Source organism: Lates calcarifer, linkage group LG2 (genome assembly GCF_001640805.2).
Source record: "Lates calcarifer isolate ASB-BC8 linkage group LG2, TLL_Latcal_v3, whole genome shotgun sequence".
In the NCBI taxonomy this organism is placed as follows: Eukaryota; Metazoa; Chordata; class Actinopteri; family Centropomidae; genus Lates; species Lates calcarifer.
Window position 1 is genome coordinate 22,578,463 of NC_066834.1, and position 10,327 is coordinate 22,588,789.

Genomic DNA, 10,327 nt, shown 5'->3' on the forward strand with positions numbered 1-10,327 from the left:
TACACTGTATGTTGTGGAAAAATTGGGAAATAGTAAAAACTCTGGTACACAAAAAAAAGAAACGGCTAACAAAAAAGGTAATACGTACATGTACCACTAATACTGTGCATTTTCGGACCAGATTCCATTTAACTTTGGCTCTACTTTGCAGATATGATCAAACCTACTGTGTATTCCACATCACAGTGAATTATTTTTGCTTTGCCACTGTATCTCTGTGATAAAACACAGCATGTGCACTAAGTGTGTGTGAGAAGAGACATAGGGCTGAGTTATCAGGGCTGTTTTCTTATCAGACAAATTTATAGTCTCAGCCAGGGCATCTGGTGTGGGAGCTGAAGTTCAGAAGTTATGGAAGGATTGAGTGGCATACAGAGGGAATTACAGATAACCTGGAGGATATAAAGCAGGTTTCTGACAAGATGGTTCATAATAAAGTGGAAAATATATAAGATGGGCGGTGTATGCTGATAAATACTCTCATACTGCTGACTTGAATGCACCCAGAAGCCTGAATTCTCAGGGTTATTATCCATCTTGAGCTAATTAAACTAACCTACCTTTTGCCACAGTCATGATCACTTGATCATGATTGGACCAAAACAGTCATGTGAAACAAGCATCAGGAAGACAAAATAGGTGTGATGTTTACAGCTTGCCATACCTTTATATACTCTGATAATGTTGTGATTTATATGTGTTACAGTGTTAACCGGGAGATAAAAATCAGTTTTGTTACATTAGTAAAGCAATGACAGTTCAACAGGCTGCACTCAGGTCAGCCTTCAAACTGGGGTTCAAATTAAAAGTCTTCTGCGGAGTCATGCAAATGTAACCTTGTGACATTGCAGAGGCTGGCTGCAAATACTGGGGTCTGCAGCATAGCCTATCCATAGTAACAAATAAATCTTGATGTACTACACAAGTGGTTAACAAAGTTTTTGAAAAAGAATAACACCCACGATGACCGTCACTGACTGTGTGGACACATATTGTTTGCTTCTTATGAAAACAGCTTGATTTTCAGCTGCTGTATATCTTTGCATAAGTTCATAATGATCTTCTGGAAAAACTCAAAATTGTACTTGATGTTTTCTGGAAAGACTAGATCAGAGGCATAACAAACAGCATGATGAACCCCACAATGACACTGCTAACAATTATGCTATGTGAGAAACTATTTTAATAAACTCACCAAATATTCCTTGAAAAACATATATGGGTCTTCCTTGATGTAGACAATAAGGCTTTGCAGGATGCATTCCCTCCTTACATCGATGTCATCACACTAAACATGGCTGACAAATAAAAGAGAGTATTTAGGCTACATAGAAATTGGCAAGAGCATGTTAAGTTTTCAAATACTAACCTCCTTCCTTCAGGGTTACCTCTTACTGAGATTAAAAGAATACTTTGCATTATTACAAGGTGTGTGGTATGTGCACATGAACGAACTGCCCACTATTTTGTTTTGGTCCTGGGGCTTTTGTTCCAAGTAAAGTTTGTATTTCCACATTTTTGTTGAATTGAGCAGATCATTTCCTGTGAATATTACATCAGCGATTAGTTTTATATTGATCAGTTTGAGCCAAAACCAAGTGCCACCCAACTTGCAAGAGATGTTTTTTGGTGTGGTGCACTGCAGTGCATTCTGGTAGTTGCAGGTTTTCTCTCTTTTAAGCAAAAGCAAATGCCACATCCCCTTTTCTCTGATCATGTAGCACAAATTTCAAGTGTTATTGAAACACCGTAAGCCTGACTGATGCTCAATTTTAGAGGTCAAAGCCACACACACTGTTTTTGCAATGATCTTTCAAATGTGGTTATCAAACACTTGACATGTGGTCATAAAACTCCATAATTCATATTCATGTACACTTTTTTTTTTTTCCAGTAAAAGACCCGTGGTTATAAAAGTAACCACAGAAGCGAACTCAAACTTTACTGCCCCTCTTGTAGCTTAGCTAGCTAGCCCGCAAAGTCCAATTTCACTGACGGTAAAGGCTTAACGGCCTTTTCACAGCAAGCTTTTTAAACTATTATTATTAAGTTGAGTACTCACCAAGGAGTGGATTCCAGGAGTTGTCTGTGTCTTTCGTACAGTGCCACCAGAACTCTCATGAGAAGGAATCAAAGACCGAAAAGCATGGAGGCTGAGAGCGCCCTGTTTCGTACATGCACAAAAGATGGCGCCAATTCAAATGAAACTTGTTTGTTTTGCGTTCATGAATGTCAAGGTGAAACTATTACAGTACCCCAATTAAATGTACATGTTTAAATCTTAAATAAATTTGTTCCAATAAACCAAGCAACAATTAAATGCGTCACATCAATGAAGGGCTTGGATCAGTTTTTTGAGTGCAGTTTAGTTTTGAAGAATCTGGTAAGTGGTTTGATCAGCCTGTATTTACATTTTGTTAACAGAGTGGATACTAAAGCTGTCAAATTATTCTACGAGTCGTTAAATAGAGATTCTGTCACTATATAGACACCACCACTTCTGGAGTGGAGAGGTGGTCTAATGGTTAAAGCCTTGTATTTAATCACAGGTTCCAACCCTGACACTCAATGCCAGTCAGCTAATCCCTCATAAATAGAACAAGTTTCGCCACTTTCTCTCTTTGGCTTAGCCTGCCTCTATCTTACTGCAGGACAGACAGTGAAGAGAAGAGAAGAAAAGGTTAATTCCATTTCTCCCAGTACTGACATGCATACTTTCCTCAAAATAAAACAAGGCACATATCATACAGCTCGTACACATGTTAGCCATCTTCTTTAATATTGCAAAGTTTGAATATAAAGTACAGATTAGTGGTGGAATATAAGCCTGTATAGACCTTTGAGGTGACTGTGTTACTTTGCCTTGAGTTGGCTCAAGTTAGTGCTGAATCACATCAATAAGTGTAAATCAAATAAATGACTGATACACCCACTCCCACCCCCCCACCATCACCCCCCCCCCCCCCATCTATCCATACACAATTACACAACTAAACATATTCCATAGCGAGTTACTTGTTAAAATTAATAACAAATACCACACAACTTAAACCGAAGTTAAGATGAAACATTCCAACAAGCAACCACGAGGCCTCTGTACAGGCTACAGTCACAAACCACACACACCACCAGTTAACAACTAATAAATTCCAAATTTGCTCAAGCAGCAGGCCCTGTCCATGGTGCTGAGGGTCTCTGTGTGGACAATACACAATTCAAAACCTCAGTAGCCCTAACACACTGCTGCACTTGCATTGCAAGTTATCACCACATCAACAATGGGCCTTTTTCACAGCAGATATTTTGAATTTTAATAGAAATGCATTACAAGGCATTACAAATGTGAGGTGATGTGGAAAAAAATCTTATGATAAATTTCATCATTTCATCAGACAATGTCGATATATACCACAATAAAAATAAACTCGCTGCCTGTCACGCTCAGAGATTCCTTTTTACTCCTAAGTGAGATGTGAAGATATCATAAGGTCAATTTTTTTTTTGTATGGCATGGCACTGGAGAGAGTGGACACTATGGTCTGTTATTGCTGAGCAGGTATTACACTGGTTGATTTAGGGGGACCACCAGCACTTGCTTGGGTCCGGGACGGTAAAGTCTTGTGTTGAGCATACTCTAAAGGATATGGCACTGCTTCAGATGGTAAAAAAGATTAGTGGTATTAGCTACCGGTCTTTGTAGGAAGTTGCTTTTGACACAATTTGCAGTATTCTGCTTCTTGTCAGACTTCAAATAGCAGGCAGCTAATCTTACGCTCAGTGCTGTGAGTCAATCTAACCTGACATGGCTGTAACTCTATCCTGCCACAAGTGGTTTGGCGCGGCACTATTCTCATTATCATTGGCGTTTGGTGTTGTCTGTCAAAACACGAATGGAATGAGTTCTATCGACGTTGTATCAAAAATGTCTTAAGTCTAGCTCTATTGAGATTGAGTTATTTCGCGATAATTATCGTTATTGTTTTATAGCCCCGCATTAAAAAGTCTCTGTTCCATTCAAGTGTCCCATCGACAGTGCGACAGTGGGAAACGTAGGCCCACAGTACACAAGGACCTTGAAACTATAAAGTAGCTACATTGAATGCAGCTTCTTAATGTAATTAAGCCTATTGTTTAGCTATGTGCACATCTTGAGGAAAGCCACGGGGCGTGCAGAGAAAGGAGGCTGGTACTTACTGGAAGAAGAACTTTGTCCCTCATGGTGGCAATGTCTTCGGTAACCACGTCATAATTCATCACTGGGCTTGAGTTTTACCACCGCCAAGAACTCTGTTGATATTGTGGTCAATTCTCTCCTGTCCAACTTTGTCTTCTTTTTTGCAGGTCCAGTTTCAGTGTCCACGTAGCCAACTTTCAGTTTCTTAAGTTTTTGTAAAGTTCCAGAAATCCATATCCTTCAATGCTGCTGACGGTTTTTATCAGAGTGCCACTGCTAACATTATTAGTAAAACGTTAAAACTTTCTAATTGTTGTCAATAGTCTGCGGTGTGGAAAAGAAAGCCACACTTAGTCGATCCTCACATACAGTCCACGTTCCCCCCGCATTCCCAGAGTACTAACCGTTTACAATTTGGCAGTAGCATGAGATTACTAATCAAGGTAAATGAGCTTCACCTGGCTTCTTCGTGGCGTGTTTTCCTGAAGCTGCGCAGTGCGGTCTTTCACCACACAGTCTGTCTGGCATTTGCCGCTAACAACAAGCCAGAGGGGCTACATATACACTTAGATGTCAGTTTATTAGGTACACCTAGCTAAAACTAATGCAGTCAAATACAAATACTAGGTATAGGTTCAAAAGTTTGGGAGCACTTTCTCAGAAATATATAAATAAAAATAAAACTGATTAGTGCAGTGTTACATTTGTTGAGAATATAAAGGTGCCAGTTGCATAAATTCACGTTTCTTTTTGACTGTCCTAAAACCCTTAAACCCACACCCAGAAAGTTTGACAGAAACAGCTCGCAAATTCTCATGTGCTCTATTGTAAGTGCTGGTGGCTGATTTTGCAGCCTTGATCATTGATTGGGATGGCTCCCACTTTAAGCATGGCTCCAAGTCTGCCATCTTAATTGTCATTAGAGATGACAGTGTTCCCTCCAGGGCCAAGCTGTTTCTAGTTCTTATTTCGTTCAATCCCACAAAAGAAAATATCCACTCTGCACCAGAATTGGAGTGTGGCAGGACTAATGTCAGTTTAGAAATGGTGGAGAGTCTCTCAAACATGTATGCAAAGGAGCAGCTTTCCTAATGTCAAAAGTCTGAACATGCTTAGTTGTTGAAGGGCTTTCTTTTTCTTTATCTCAAAATTTATCAAACAGTCAGTTTAACACAAATCATATTATTGTGTTTAATCATAAACATATCAAGGGTGGCCACACTGTACATACTTCATCTTACTGTTCTTTGCACTAAATTCCAACTACCAGGCAGATTGTTTTCCTTATCCACATATGGGATGGCCTGAGGCTTGTCAAGAGTACTGTGGGAAAGATGAACTTAGAGAAGAGCTTGTAGATGAACTTAACCATTCATTCAGTATTACATCTCACCTGAATATTAAATTAGTGCAGCCTGAAAGACAAAATACTGGAATGCAGGCTTCAATCGCCTCTTCCACTTCATCTCTGATTTTCTGTAAGTTAGAAAAACAAAGCTACAGCTCACACACATATTGTTAAGTTCAAGATTGGATACTGTAGCAAGGATATTTGTCTTACCTGTTGATTTAAATAGCTGGAAATTGGCTCCTCTAATCTAAGACGGCAGGTCAAAGAGGTTTTGAGGTGCAACTGGACAGACATCCTGTAGGGTTTCTATGTATTCTGATTCAAAGAGCTCAGAAAACTCTGTGCTGTGATTAATTCCATAATTGTATGAGAGTCATGTTACACCAGTTAACTCCTTCAAATTTAATTTAAATAATTTGTGTAGAACTAGCTGGAGAGTTGATACCTGCCAGAAGATCCTTGTGATTGGTGCTGCCTTTAAACCAAAAGTCCACATCAGCTGCAACATCCTCTAGATCAAAATCTGACACCTGCAATTTAACATTTTCAGTAAATCATACAAAACATATATTCAGCCTACACTTACCTCAGCAAAGGCAAGACCCGCTTGCTTTGCAGTGTTGTGTAACACATGACACAGACAAACATGGATAAAAACACTACTGTTTTTTTCTGTACAGTTTTTGAAGCAAATGTCTTGTCCAATCTTCATTGTCTACAAAGAGGCCAACACAGTTGTACCATGCAATGTTATTGTCTTTTAAGGTGACATCTATCTTTTGGAACTTGAGTTCAGCTGTTTCAGGTCTGGTCCCAGTTGTGATGATCCCATGGATGACTTTGTTCACATTCAACAGACAGATCTTTTTTCTTCCTGTATTAAGAAAAGAATTAGCCCATTGGGGAAAATCAAACAAATATAGTAAAGTAAGTTCACCTACAGTAGCCTACTTCAAAAATATGGCAATCAGGTTAAAGCGTAACTCAGTGTGTAACTCAGTATTACAATATGGATGTATAACGCTTATATGTACAATCATGTTAGTTTGCTAAACTGTCATTTTGGAGGTGAATTATGTCCCATAAGTAAACTAAATTTGTCTATAGAGACTGTTTTTGGCAGTAACAAGGCCTTCTCATATACTAAGTGTGTCATTGAGTGACACACACTGAAACCACCAAAAATTGATCTTAGTCTAGCTGTAGAGACTGGCAAAGCTGCTTTGGGGACAATGTATTACCGTGGCCAACCTTTCAGTCACCAGAGCAGCCAGACTGCATGGCATTCATTTTCCACAGATCCAGATCTTCAGTGCTGGAGACAAAGTGGAAGGGCCCCTGAGGCCACGTCAAGCTAATGATTGCAGCCAAAGGTAATTGGATCGACTTAAGTCCCCTCGGGCACAGTATTAGAAAATCCTAATCAATGTCACTGGTAGAAAGACAAGGGGTGCTTAGCTTTCACAACCAATTAGATTTAGCCATGCAGCTAAGAACCATTCATTCATAATGCAGAGAAACCCCCTTTTTCAAACAATAGTCTTTAAAGTTGTTCTTTTTTCTCATGCAATTTTACAGGGTAGACAGGATAACTGTGGGAAAAGAGTTGAAAAAAAAAAGGTCAGATAAGTGCACTAAAAGATGCTTATTTAGCATATTTTTTCCATAATCTTTAACAATGACATAACTGATTAGCACATCAGTGAGAAAATATGTCACACAAATCTTTCTCTTCCAACAGAGAATAACATTATAATCTTAAGCAGAGGACATTTGCCATGCCTGTCAATATAATAGTCAGGGTTACACTTTGATTTCAGTGTAGCTCCCCTTTAGAAATATAAACAAAAGGGTAGCTCCAACATTACAATTCAGAACACATGTTTGGTGCATTCTATCTTGATTCCCTTTTTTTGTATTGCCTGGACAAACACCAGAAAATGATTGAAGTGACATTATTAATGTTTTCTGATACTGAAATGGTTTGTTTAAATCAATCAACTCTGTGAACTCAGGAGTAAAGCAAGCTCGTATTTGTTTTCAAATGTCAGTTAATCAGTTAAATAACATAAACATAACATAAACATAACATAATGTTTATTTTCCAGTTCAACTTGTGACAATAAATGTTTTTAGGGCTATGTTCTCTTTCTGTCATTTGATGTGACTTTGACATTTATTAAATGTTTCCCAAATTAAATACTGGTTATCTTGGAATATACACAATGCCCTCCATTTTTTTTTATTACATGTCAGAAGTCTGACACCTAGTGGGTTTTGACCTAGAAGCTGAAAAAGGCAAAATGCCTTTGCAGGATGCTTGACGTATTCAAAGGTTGCCATCTAGTGGGTGATCGCCATAATTGCAAGTCAGAGAGGCGTGCACTGCAAGTGGTAGCAACAAGTGAAAACACAATGTTAAGGAAGGAAGGAAGATCAAAGATAGAGAACAAGCTATAATAAGATAATTCTGGTAAAAGACACCTCTCATCTTGTGGGCACTTTAACATGTTGGTACAATGCCATTAGAGAGACTGTGAGGCTAAATAGCTGTTCGTATTCACAAGTTATAGAGAGAAATATATATTATTATATAGAGAAATTAGTTGCTCATGTGACCTCAGCCAAACGTTTATTTCTTTGCTCTCTACTTTCTCAGTCACTGAGAAAAAAGCACACTATCTTTGAGTGAGAGCAACATGATCAAGACATCACCAGGGACCTTTGCCCATACCAGGTACTATAGCCCCTATCATGGTACTTTCTTACCTCACAGTACCTTTACCCCCAAATCCTAAAGTCTCTTCCTGTGCTGTAAACAAGCTGACCCATGTGGGCCTCATGTTTCCTGGGACCTGCCCCCTCCTGCATACATGTCTTTCCACAAGACTGAGTAATTGTAGTGGAAGGAAAGAGTGTGTCAAACCCTGCCTGCCTGCTGCTCACTGACCCTCACTTGTACACAGCGCTGCATGGGTTAGTCAATCTAGGAAATTCCTTATATGGTTGATGGCATCTCATGTGTATTTCTTTGCCCAACCAGCAAGTCAGTCAAGGAATAAACACAACTTCTATTACATCAAAGCTAAAGTCTGTCTGCAGATTGGAGAGAAAAGAAAAAGGACAGGTTTTATTTATTGTGGTACAGGACTGTAAAAGCTCAAAGTTGCCAACTGCAGAAGAGTCCTTATATTTGCCAAAGGTAACACTTGAAAAAAAGGGGGACAAAAACTTGTAGCACATAGTCTAAAAATAAAATAGTTTCATTACTAATCTGTTAAATAAGTTGTAATATGGACAAACTTTCAAAAAGGTGTTTGGGTCACTAGAATTTCTTGTGAGATTACAGGAAAGTGTTTCTGTGATGGTTAGTAGGTACAGCAAATGTTTATTTGTCCACAGAAATGAGCTTTCATGCAAAACAGATTCCAGTATGTGATGACAGTATCTCAAAAAGCAAGAAATTCTGTGCATATCGGGCTTTGCAGTCATCTCATATGATGAACAGATGATCAAGCCTGTATTTCAGTAGGTAATTAACAATTACATTGTAATATATATCTTCTATTTTTGTACAGTCCATACTGCTATAAAACTACACTACCCTTACCTGTTAGGTCTGGCATCAAGGATATGCAAATGTTTTGCCCCTGGTCTAATAACTAGTATGTCTTTAAGTATGCAGTGATTCATTTTCTCCTCTTTCACTCTGGGTGTGCTCTTTATGCCTGAAAAAGGTCTGTGACCAGAGGCTTGTATCCATTTAAATAGTATGTAGATCCCAGTGTGCATGAGCTCTTTTTTGTGTGTCTGTGTTCATGTGATTGTCCCTCCAGCTCTATATCCAAGTGAGTGAATTACACTTAAGCTCTTTTGCAGATTATTTTCCCATGTCCTTTTCTTCATATGGAAGGTGGTTGTCTCTAAAATAAAGAGAAAAAACACCCAAGGACACACTAACAGTTTACAAAGCCTCTGCAATCCAAACAGAGCACCAGCAAGATCTAAAACTGACTTAAACAGGACCACTAATAACAGCCTTAGCCAGAAAGTCTTTGATCTGCTACTTTTATGGTTTGAGAGTAGCTGCCATTCTAGGAAAGAGGAGGGTAATCTGTCAGTGATGTTATAATTCACTGCTGAGCCTTTCTTTATAGCTCCAACAGCTGTAGTCCACCTCAATTTATAATATAATACACTTAACATTCATGTATTGTCATTTAAAGAATGATAGAGCAAATGTTGCCAAAAAAGATTTAAAATTGTGATTGACCATGAGGCCAAAGATTGATGTGACAAATGAACTGTTGGGAGAACAGTTCATTTGTTTATATCTGGGGGCTGAACTCATTTACTGTTTCCTCTCATTTTGACAGTTTTTTCTGCCCCCCTTCCCTCTCTTTTCCTCTCTGTGCTCCATCCTCTCCAATGTAGTTTGATTATTTTCCAAACTGCCACGTTGCTGTCTGTGTGTGTTGGGTAAGGCCCACATACACAGAGGACTGTCTGTCTGAACCTTGAACAGACGAGGTTCACTCTGTTAGTGTGACACAGACAGCAGAAAGAGGTCACCCCGCACTCTCTCACCCACTCACTTTGCATGACTCAGGAATGACAACGCTAACTCTTCAATCAGTTATGCCCCCACAGGTCACTCCTTCTCCTTGGGGGTGGTGGTGAGGTGTGTGTGAGAGTCTTTCCAAATGCATCCCCGAGACCTCCATACCCTTTCTGTTCACACAAAAAGCTCAGGAGGGGCTGGCCTGTGGGTGGGGAATATGATAATACCCTTCAGAGGAAGT

The 10,327-nt window shown here is 39.2% G+C and overlaps 1 long non-coding RNA gene across 1 annotated transcript; it reads right to left on the minus strand.

The window, feature by feature from the left end:
- On the minus strand, positions 1-4,677 carry LOC108877064 (uncharacterized). The gene is made up of 3 exons (XR_001960064.2): positions 4,195-4,677; positions 2,063-2,164; positions 1-1,298 (listed from the first exon to the last, which is right to left on the minus strand). It is a non-coding gene; the product is annotated as an uncharacterized LOC108877064 (long non-coding RNA).
- Positions 4,678-10,327: the final 5,650 nt, after the last annotated feature.